We start from the raw sequence: 8,684 nt of genomic DNA on the forward strand, positions 1-8,684 counted from the left end.
CAAGCTAGACACCATATGAAAGATGCAACCAATATCACTCTGCCAAGTTCAAACTGTATGGCGTTTCAACAAATTAGAAGCAGTACATGCTAGAAATCATATGCAAGACACAACCAATATCACAGTGGTGACTTAAAGGTGCCTTATCATAAGATATAGTATGTACCAAAAACAGGAAAGCGTGTCATATTCACATGTATCATGTGTAAGCTAAGAGATGCAGTTTACACTAATTAGGAGCAATACGAGCTAGACACCATATGCAACATGCAACCAGATATCACACTGCCAAGTTAGAGCAAGCACCTTGGATGGTGGAGTAGGGGAGCGGAGACTTGGACCTTGTAATGCACTATCAGTACAAGGAGAATCGGTACAGATGCTCCATTTACGTTGCTGCAGAGGACCACCATCATCGCCTTCCTTACTCTTTTCCTTCCTCTTTCTTGATTTTGCCTTGTCAAGTCAAACCCACAAGAAAAAGGAATAAAATTTGCTCTTCAGAACTCATTGATGCATCATACTGACGAACACTACTTTCATGTAAGACGAACACTACATATCACACTGCCAAGTAAAAGCAAGCACCTGCGATGGTGGTGTCGAGGAATTGCGGTGATCAACTAGAGAGCTACGTTGACTATCTTCCTTTAGCCTTGCTGTTTCTTGAGAATCATGTGGGGAGGATGACACTGCACTCTTTAAATGAGTATGGCGTCTCACAGAAACCCACCCGGGTGACTGTCTCATCATAAGTGATTGGCGAGGGATACAAAAGAGCATTAGTTTGATGTATGAACATGGTTAATAGACATATGTAGTATGTATCAAAAATAGGAAGGCATGTCATTATCAAAGGTATAATGTGTAAAGTAAGCAGATGCAATTTAACCAAATTGGAAGCAATACAAGCTAGACACCATATGCAACATGCAACCACATTTGACAGCGCAAAGTTAAAGTAAGCACCTGGGATGGTTGTGTGTGGCAATTGAGATCATCAACTGCAGAGCTAAGTTTACTGTCTCCAACTGCTGACACTGCACCCGTTAGAGCGCTGGAACGCTTAGTGCTTATCTTTGAATTACACTGGAGCGACTTCTGTCTTTTCTTTTCTGCATTCATCAACACTGCGTCAGAGTCTAAAATACCCATGCATAAAAAACAATAATGTGAGTATGGGTGAAGTGTGTGCACAATTAGTAAAGTGTAAAGGTGGCAGATAGCAGGTCGGTGAGAAATAAATGACGGGAGACATATGATAGCTCTACAACATGCATGGCACACTAAATTACTACAGGATTCTATGAAAATAACAGTCGACTGAAAGCAAATAGGTCAGTCCATTTTTTCTGCACCGTCTGATGTACAAAGAACGGGTAGATCGCCTTGATCTACCTCCAGCGAGTCAGTGTTGACGATCTTCCTCGAAACGCCAGCGACCATCGGCCCAGTATTCCTCCCCTGCCTGCGCCCTCCCCTCTACCTCACTGCACCGCCGTGCTTGGCACCGCCCCCGGCCATCCATTCAAGCCCCGCCGACCTCCAGATCAGGCGCAAGCAGCTCCTGCGCCCACACCCCTATGATAGACACCGATGCGCCGCTTCCCCGGGGAACAGGCGGACTAGGTGCTCCGCGCGCCTAAGCGGGTGCTGCTTCTTTTAATTGCGGTTCGACTGACCCTGAATTGAAATCCAAGCGGGCTACTGACCTCTAGAAAAGGTGAAATAGTAAAAGGGAGGAAACCTCGTGCATTTAGTATCACGAAGAAGATGCAGTAAGAAGCCCTCAACTAGTTTCTTTTGTGGGATGAATACGGTGTGAGCGGAGACATAAGATTTGCACGAATAAGGGAAGATGAGTACCTCTTTCTGCTGGCATTGTTGTGTCCTCCTTCTGTTTTTCCGATGATCTTCTTGTTGTTCGCCGGAAACCAGAAGTTGTGGAGGACGGTGCAGCCTTGGACGAACCCATGGCCAAGTTGTTGAGTGTGGTGTGGTGGCCGTCTGTCGGCGGCAGGGAAGTAGATCCGAGGCAGCGAATGACGGCGTAGTGGGAACATCTCCGGTGCGGTGGACGGTTGCGACAGTGGAGCCGCAGCAGTGAGGCGCAGGACGACGCGGTCGGAGTGGTTCTGGTACGGCGCACGTCGGCATCGGCGTCGTGGAGGCAGCTCTGCCTCGGCTTCAGCTGCTAAGTCCTTGAGGGCATTGCGGTTGTGGTTGCGGTTGCGTTGGACGACGACATCGGGGTACCGGCTCCAGCGTGATGGAGGAGGGCGGCGGTGGATTGGCCGCTATGGGGTGGAGGACGGAGGAGGTTGGGGTTTCGTGGCTGGTGGAGAGGGCGTTTTTGCGCCCACAGAGTATGAATGGGGAAACGGAGGGAGGAGGGGAACTAAGGGGGAACAATGTTTCGGTTTGAGACGCGCTTGTTTGAAATTTGGGGAAAGTTACAAATTCCCCCCCCCATCTAAAATTTCGGACATATTGCGGGTTGGGGGTAGGACAGTCATGTCAGGTGTCCCAAATGTGGGCAGGATAGATTTCGGCCGAGCGCATGGGTAGGCGCCCACGGCGTATGAATTCTTCTCTGGCGTCTTTGTGAAGTTACAAACCTACCCCGGTTTAGACCTTTGGACATCGGGCCGATAGACTACACGGGCCAGAGTCAGGACAGTAATTTCCTACCACCAAAACATTAGTCTCGCGCGGTTTCGGGTGACCAGAGGCCTATTTGGTGCTTCGTTCAATATTTGGGAGCAGAAGCATTAGGCCTCCTTTGGTTTGTAGGATTTTAGTAGGAATTCTATAGGATAGGATTTGCAAAGGAAAAATTCCTTTGAAGCCCTTTGGTTTGTAGGAATGGATTCCTATTCCTATGTAAGATAGGAATGAATCCTTCACGTTTTGGAGGAAAAAAACATTAGCCTAGACTCAATGGAAAAATCTATCCTATGCACCAAATGACATCTCTTTCTCTATAGGAATTGACATGCATGTCATCTCACTTCCTATGATTTTTCCTATTCTTATAAAATTCCTATCCTATGAACCAAAGAAGGCCTTAACGTTTTCGGTTCTCCTGAATTGAACTTTTAGGATTTTTCAAACTTCACAAATCTTTACTCTTGAAAATCCTAAAGCTATGATTATTTTGGAATGGAGGGGGTACATTTGAATATACATTGTACATGAGTATATATTAAAAAATATGCAACTTACCTCAGTTCATGCATGGTTCCAGATATAATCTCCTTGGTTGCAAAAAAAGTTAGATATGCGTATGAATATATATAGCATGTTCAAACTCACAACAAAGATTTATGCCCCCTTTTACATCTGATTTACAAATGCCATTATCTCAGGTTCAAATAGATGAATGCACTTCTTATGAATTGAATCTTCGAAACCCCCTTTATGTTGAATTCGACATGTATTCTATTTTGTAGCTAGCAATTTGGAATGTATCCATGCAAGTGACAAATGTATAAAGTGCTTCACACTAACAACATGGAGTGCACTAATTAATGTTTATATATGAATTGCAAAAGCATCCATTGCCGGTATTTCAAACCGCTCTCACTCTATGGATCAATAATATGAAACAAACACATGCACATGCTAGAATTCAATTGCAGTTGAAGAAAGAGCCTACTCCTGGTACTGTATATTAGTGATAGGGGTGTTTACAAAGTACACGTGAATACCACGCATTGTGCGTGTGTGTATACTATCGACGAACTAGCACCCAAGCTTGTATAACATACTAAGGGCCTAGGGTTACAAATCATATATAGTTAGCTTATCACCAGTGGGGATAGAGTCCTCCGCGACTCTGGTAGCTTCGTGTTGTACGCCGAGTCCTCCACATGGGTCTTCGTATAACACGTCTCGGTCCAACCTATATGTGGCACAGGATGGAACCGACCCATGAGTCTTCATGTTGACCCACCACAACTAGAAATGATGTGCCCACCACACCACACACGCAATCGGCCACTAAGAAAATAAGCATATACAATAGTACAATGGTATCTAGCTCACAATACGTCTCCATATTTTGTTGATGACACTGACGGACTTTGCATTTGATGCGTGCTCCGTATTTTGTTGACGACACTTACGGTCATTTTATTTGAAGCGAAAGCATGATATGGTCACTGGACTTCCGAATAAGCTCATCACGGTCACCACTTACATTTTGTCGTGCTAACCAACATGTGGTTGGATGGTTAGAGGACAGTGGTTTCTCGAGCCCACCAAGGTTAAAGTCCCGGTGCCCGCATTTATCTTGTGTTAATTTCAGTATTTTCCGGCGACGTACGTTCAGTGGGAGGGGACGTTCCACTCGACTACGAGGCACCTATGGTGACTTCGTAAAATCTCAAGATCATATATGCTGGCCCACTCTCTCGAAGGTGCTCATAGGGGTAGGGTTCGCGTGTGTGCGCTTATAGCGGCGAGTGCTTGCGCGTATATATGAGCCCTTGCATCTGTACCGTGTTAAACAAATACATATCATGATTATACGGTCACTGGCTCACCCGTACAACTCCATATTTTGTTGATGACACAATCAATTAACCAGTCAAACGTTCCACGCGGCGCAACTAATGTTGCACCATCGGGGCGCGTAACCATGGGGCCCACCTGTCAGCCCGTATATGAAAGAAAGAAACGGTAGTTTGAGTCTGTACTGTGTTAATAAAATAGGAGTACATTTTAGGGTGATCATACGGTCACTGGCTCACCATACAGCTCCGTAATTTGTTGATAACACGACCAATTGACCAGTCAAACAGTCCACATTCAGCAGTGCACATTACCATAGGGCCCACCCGTCAGCGCGTATATGAAGGACAGAAATGGTAATAAATTAGTGGTCGGTGGGTATTCGAAGTCGTGAGACCTCTGGTTGGCAGTCACCGGCGGTTAGGGGGCGTTCATTGGGCGGTGGGGTGGGGATCCACAGAGAAAAAGCTCGGCGGGGGGGGGGGGCTAGAGGGATGGCCGGTGCGGCGGCGGACCGGCGGTGGGGAGTGGTTTCAGGGAGGGCGGGCCAGCCGCGGGCGGCGGGGGCTGACGGTTCGGCCGGTGGTGGCTGGCGGCTCAGGGGGGGTGGAGTTTGACGATAAACTGGAGGCCCTTGATTTCGTATCCAACGGCTGGAAAATCTAATGACCAGAGATGAAAAAGTCAGTCGACTGACGTGTAGCCTCACTCCGCACGTACACATGCACGCACGCAAGACACACACACAAGACACGCACACATGTAGGCATGCAACACTGACACGTACACACGCACACATGCTGGCGTGCAACACTGACACGTACACATGCACTCACGAACACACGCACGTACGCACCCATGCATGCAACACTGAAACGTACCCTTGCATGCATGCAACACTCGCACGCCTGCATGCACACAGCACACGACGCAAGACACAAGTTCAACCTATACGTCCATGCACCCTTTGTTAAGGACATGGATTGTTACGGGTATTAATCAATCTTATCTGTGATAAGCAGAACATTGATGTTTGCAGCGGTCTTTATGAATCACAACGTATCAAACGGGCTATCAACATAGTAGGCTTATCTACATGAAAAAGATGATGTCACACTCAATGAACAATCATCGGTTTATGAAATGCCCGCTTCTGACCGCCCTGGCCCACCAAAGGTTCCTCTGCTGTGCGCTGCCTGCGTTGGGTCACTGACATGCATGCCATGCACCCAAAGAGCCCACATGTTAGTGGAAGAACGGCGCGGTGTCCTAGGTCAGAGTTGAGGGCACCACTCGCGGCACGCCCGGCTGAACACGCCTCCGTGCCGCATTCAAACGCCTCCATGAAACCCGCCCGTGTGGAAGCCGAGAAACCCACTCTGGACACACGTCCGTTCATGACCGGGCCGCTCCCCTATCTCCTCCACCATATTGTCCACTGTTACAATGGCTTACGAAGAGTAGTTATTCCGCATCCAAGACGGCTGGGTAGCTCCCCGGATATGAGATATGCAGCTCGCTGATCCACCTCCCTCCCCTCGCCCGACGGAGCCAGTTGCCGCCCCAAGTCGGCGTGCGGTTCAGCAACTCGCCGCTCCAGGCCAGCTCGATGAGGAGCGGCGCACGGACGTCGTTGCTGCCGTCCATGCCGCCGCCTGGTACTGCGTCTCCTGTTTCTGTGGCTGAGACTCCCATGCCGGCGGCCGCTCCATGCAAGTAGCGACAGAAGCCGGGTGCACGAAGAGCGACGAGTCGGTGGCCAGCGCCTCCGCGTCCATCGCCATCATCGAGGAGAAGTAGAACACGGGAGGCCACCGCCGCTTGGGTCCAATGAAGGCCACCGCGGAGGCGACGCCGGCGTACACAGCAGGTGTCTTGCCGGATCCCTTTTTTGCGAGGACCTTCGTCGACCCCGCATGGGCTCCACGTAAGAGGGGAATGTTAGGATGAACTTGAGCCAGTGCCGGCCATGGCGAAGTAGTGGCCGGTGATGAACTCGAACCGGTGCCGGCCACCATCATCTTTGGCACCAGCCAATGATATCAGTTGGGCAGTGGGGAAGCGAGCCGTCCTTTGCGCTGAAGCATATACCTCCGGGGCTCCCGGCAGTCTGGTGATCGTGCTGCCGGACATGAGGAACACAAATCGATCGGTGGGCGACCATTTAGGCCAGGTATGTCAGGACCCCGATTCAAATCACATCGATCTAGCCGGTAACACCTCATATCACATTGTGGCCTCACGCACGGTATCCCACGGGTGTCGCCTTACCATGGACCGGGACCGTTTGCGCCTTTTGGCTCACGTATATGATAGTGTCGCTAGCATCCATATGACAGAGAACCCAGGCCGACATGGCTAGTCGTGAACCCAAAGCGGCACAGACCTATGGAGACAGGCATACATGAATCACATCGAGCATGTCGGTCATCAGCAAGTGAATCCGGGCTGTAGCACTGGGCTAACAGGACTCCGGGGAACCCGGGCTGTAGCAGGCTATGCAGGACTCTGGATGTCACCGCATGACATTTCCCCAAAGGGACAAACATAGAAACGAAGTGAAACACATGCCGGCCAGTCAAGTGTCCTGAGCAGTAGTGCTGGGCTAGCACGACTCCGGTGAACCGGGCTGTAGCGGACTACTATAGCTCAAGGAACACTAGACTACATTTCCCCATAAGAAAGGCTACCAAGGATGAACAACTAGATTGTCGGATCCCACTCATACCAAGCATTTCAATCATACACATAATATGCCCGATATGAGTACATACAACATGGCATCACAACAAAACTCTACAACTCAAGTACTTTATTTAAAGGCTCCAGAGAGCCATACATAACAAGTTCATATAGGTAGGGGTCACATGACCCGACACTCAAGTCATACAAGCATACAAGCACAAGCGGAAGTAAATAGTCTGAGTATAGACACTAGAAAGCAAGAAGGCTTCCGAAGCCTGTCTATCTACATAGGCCCCTCCATGGCCAGGATCACCACCTGGGTGGCTAGTCACTCGTCGACATCAAGTTCTACGTAGAACCCATCGGAGGGGGCGGTGTTGTCGTCTGAAAACAGTAATTAAGCAAACATGAGTACAAAGGTACTCAGCAAGTCTTACAACAGAACCTACTATACATGCTCATTCTCAAGAAGGTGGTGGGGTTATTGCAGCAAGCCAGCTTTGACTCTTGGCTAGGCTATCCTACGGAACTCCACTAGTAAAATAGTTTTCGCACAGAGTCCACTACTCACCAACACAATACTCCATCGGGGATCCTCCCTCGTCATCCTACGAGAGGGCCATCCTCGGTACTCACACTTATATTGAGTCTTTTAGTAGTAACCATTAACTTGTCTATGAATTGTATAGGCAACCAAGTAGTCCTTTACCGCGGACGCGACTATTTGAATAGTTTATACCCTACAGGGGTGTACTTCGTCACACATGTTTCCACCACTTAGCGTCTGCACACGACATGTTCTCGGCAGACTTCAAGCGAAAACCGACGTGGGTGTTGACCACGACCTGACTAACCGCACAAGTCTCTAGTCCAGGTTTATCGCCTATTCAGGTTCCATCCACAAGAAAATCCGGTCGGGGTGTACTCAACGGCCCCAAACGATGTGTACAGGGTCCCGAGACGCCAAACGGGCGCCCGACATACCCGGCCACAGTGTATCTACCGCATCATAGCCCACCCCTAGGGTCAGCGCTACGCACGGCTGCCAACACATAACCTACAAACACCAGAAACTAGTTGCAACTCCTGGACAGAGGGCGAGAGAGGTCAGTAAGTCGAGCGGGGTCATATTTCAGGGCCCAATGTGTGGTAGTAGCTGAATCTTAAAGCACGCATACATATCTCAGTTCTTATGGACGGCCTCAATGAAACAACCCACCATGTACTCCTACATGGCCTCTCATCAATACCTTTACCAACACATGTTCAACATATCCCTCATATTACCGACATAATCATTTCACTTTAGCCCATCACCCAGATGAACCAGACCTGACACAACTCTAAGCATAGCAGGCATAGCAAGGTAGGAATCACATACATGGCTCAATCAACTCCTACACATGCTAGTGGGTTTCATCTAGTTACTATGGCTATGACAGGTCATGCAGAGGATAAGGGTTCAACTACCGTAGCACACAGCA

This window comes from Triticum urartu, chromosome 2A, assembly GCF_056163025.1.
Source record: "Triticum urartu cultivar PI428250 chromosome 2A, HENAU_Tu73, whole genome shotgun sequence".
NCBI lineage: Eukaryota > Viridiplantae > Streptophyta > Magnoliopsida > Poales > Poaceae > Triticum > Triticum urartu.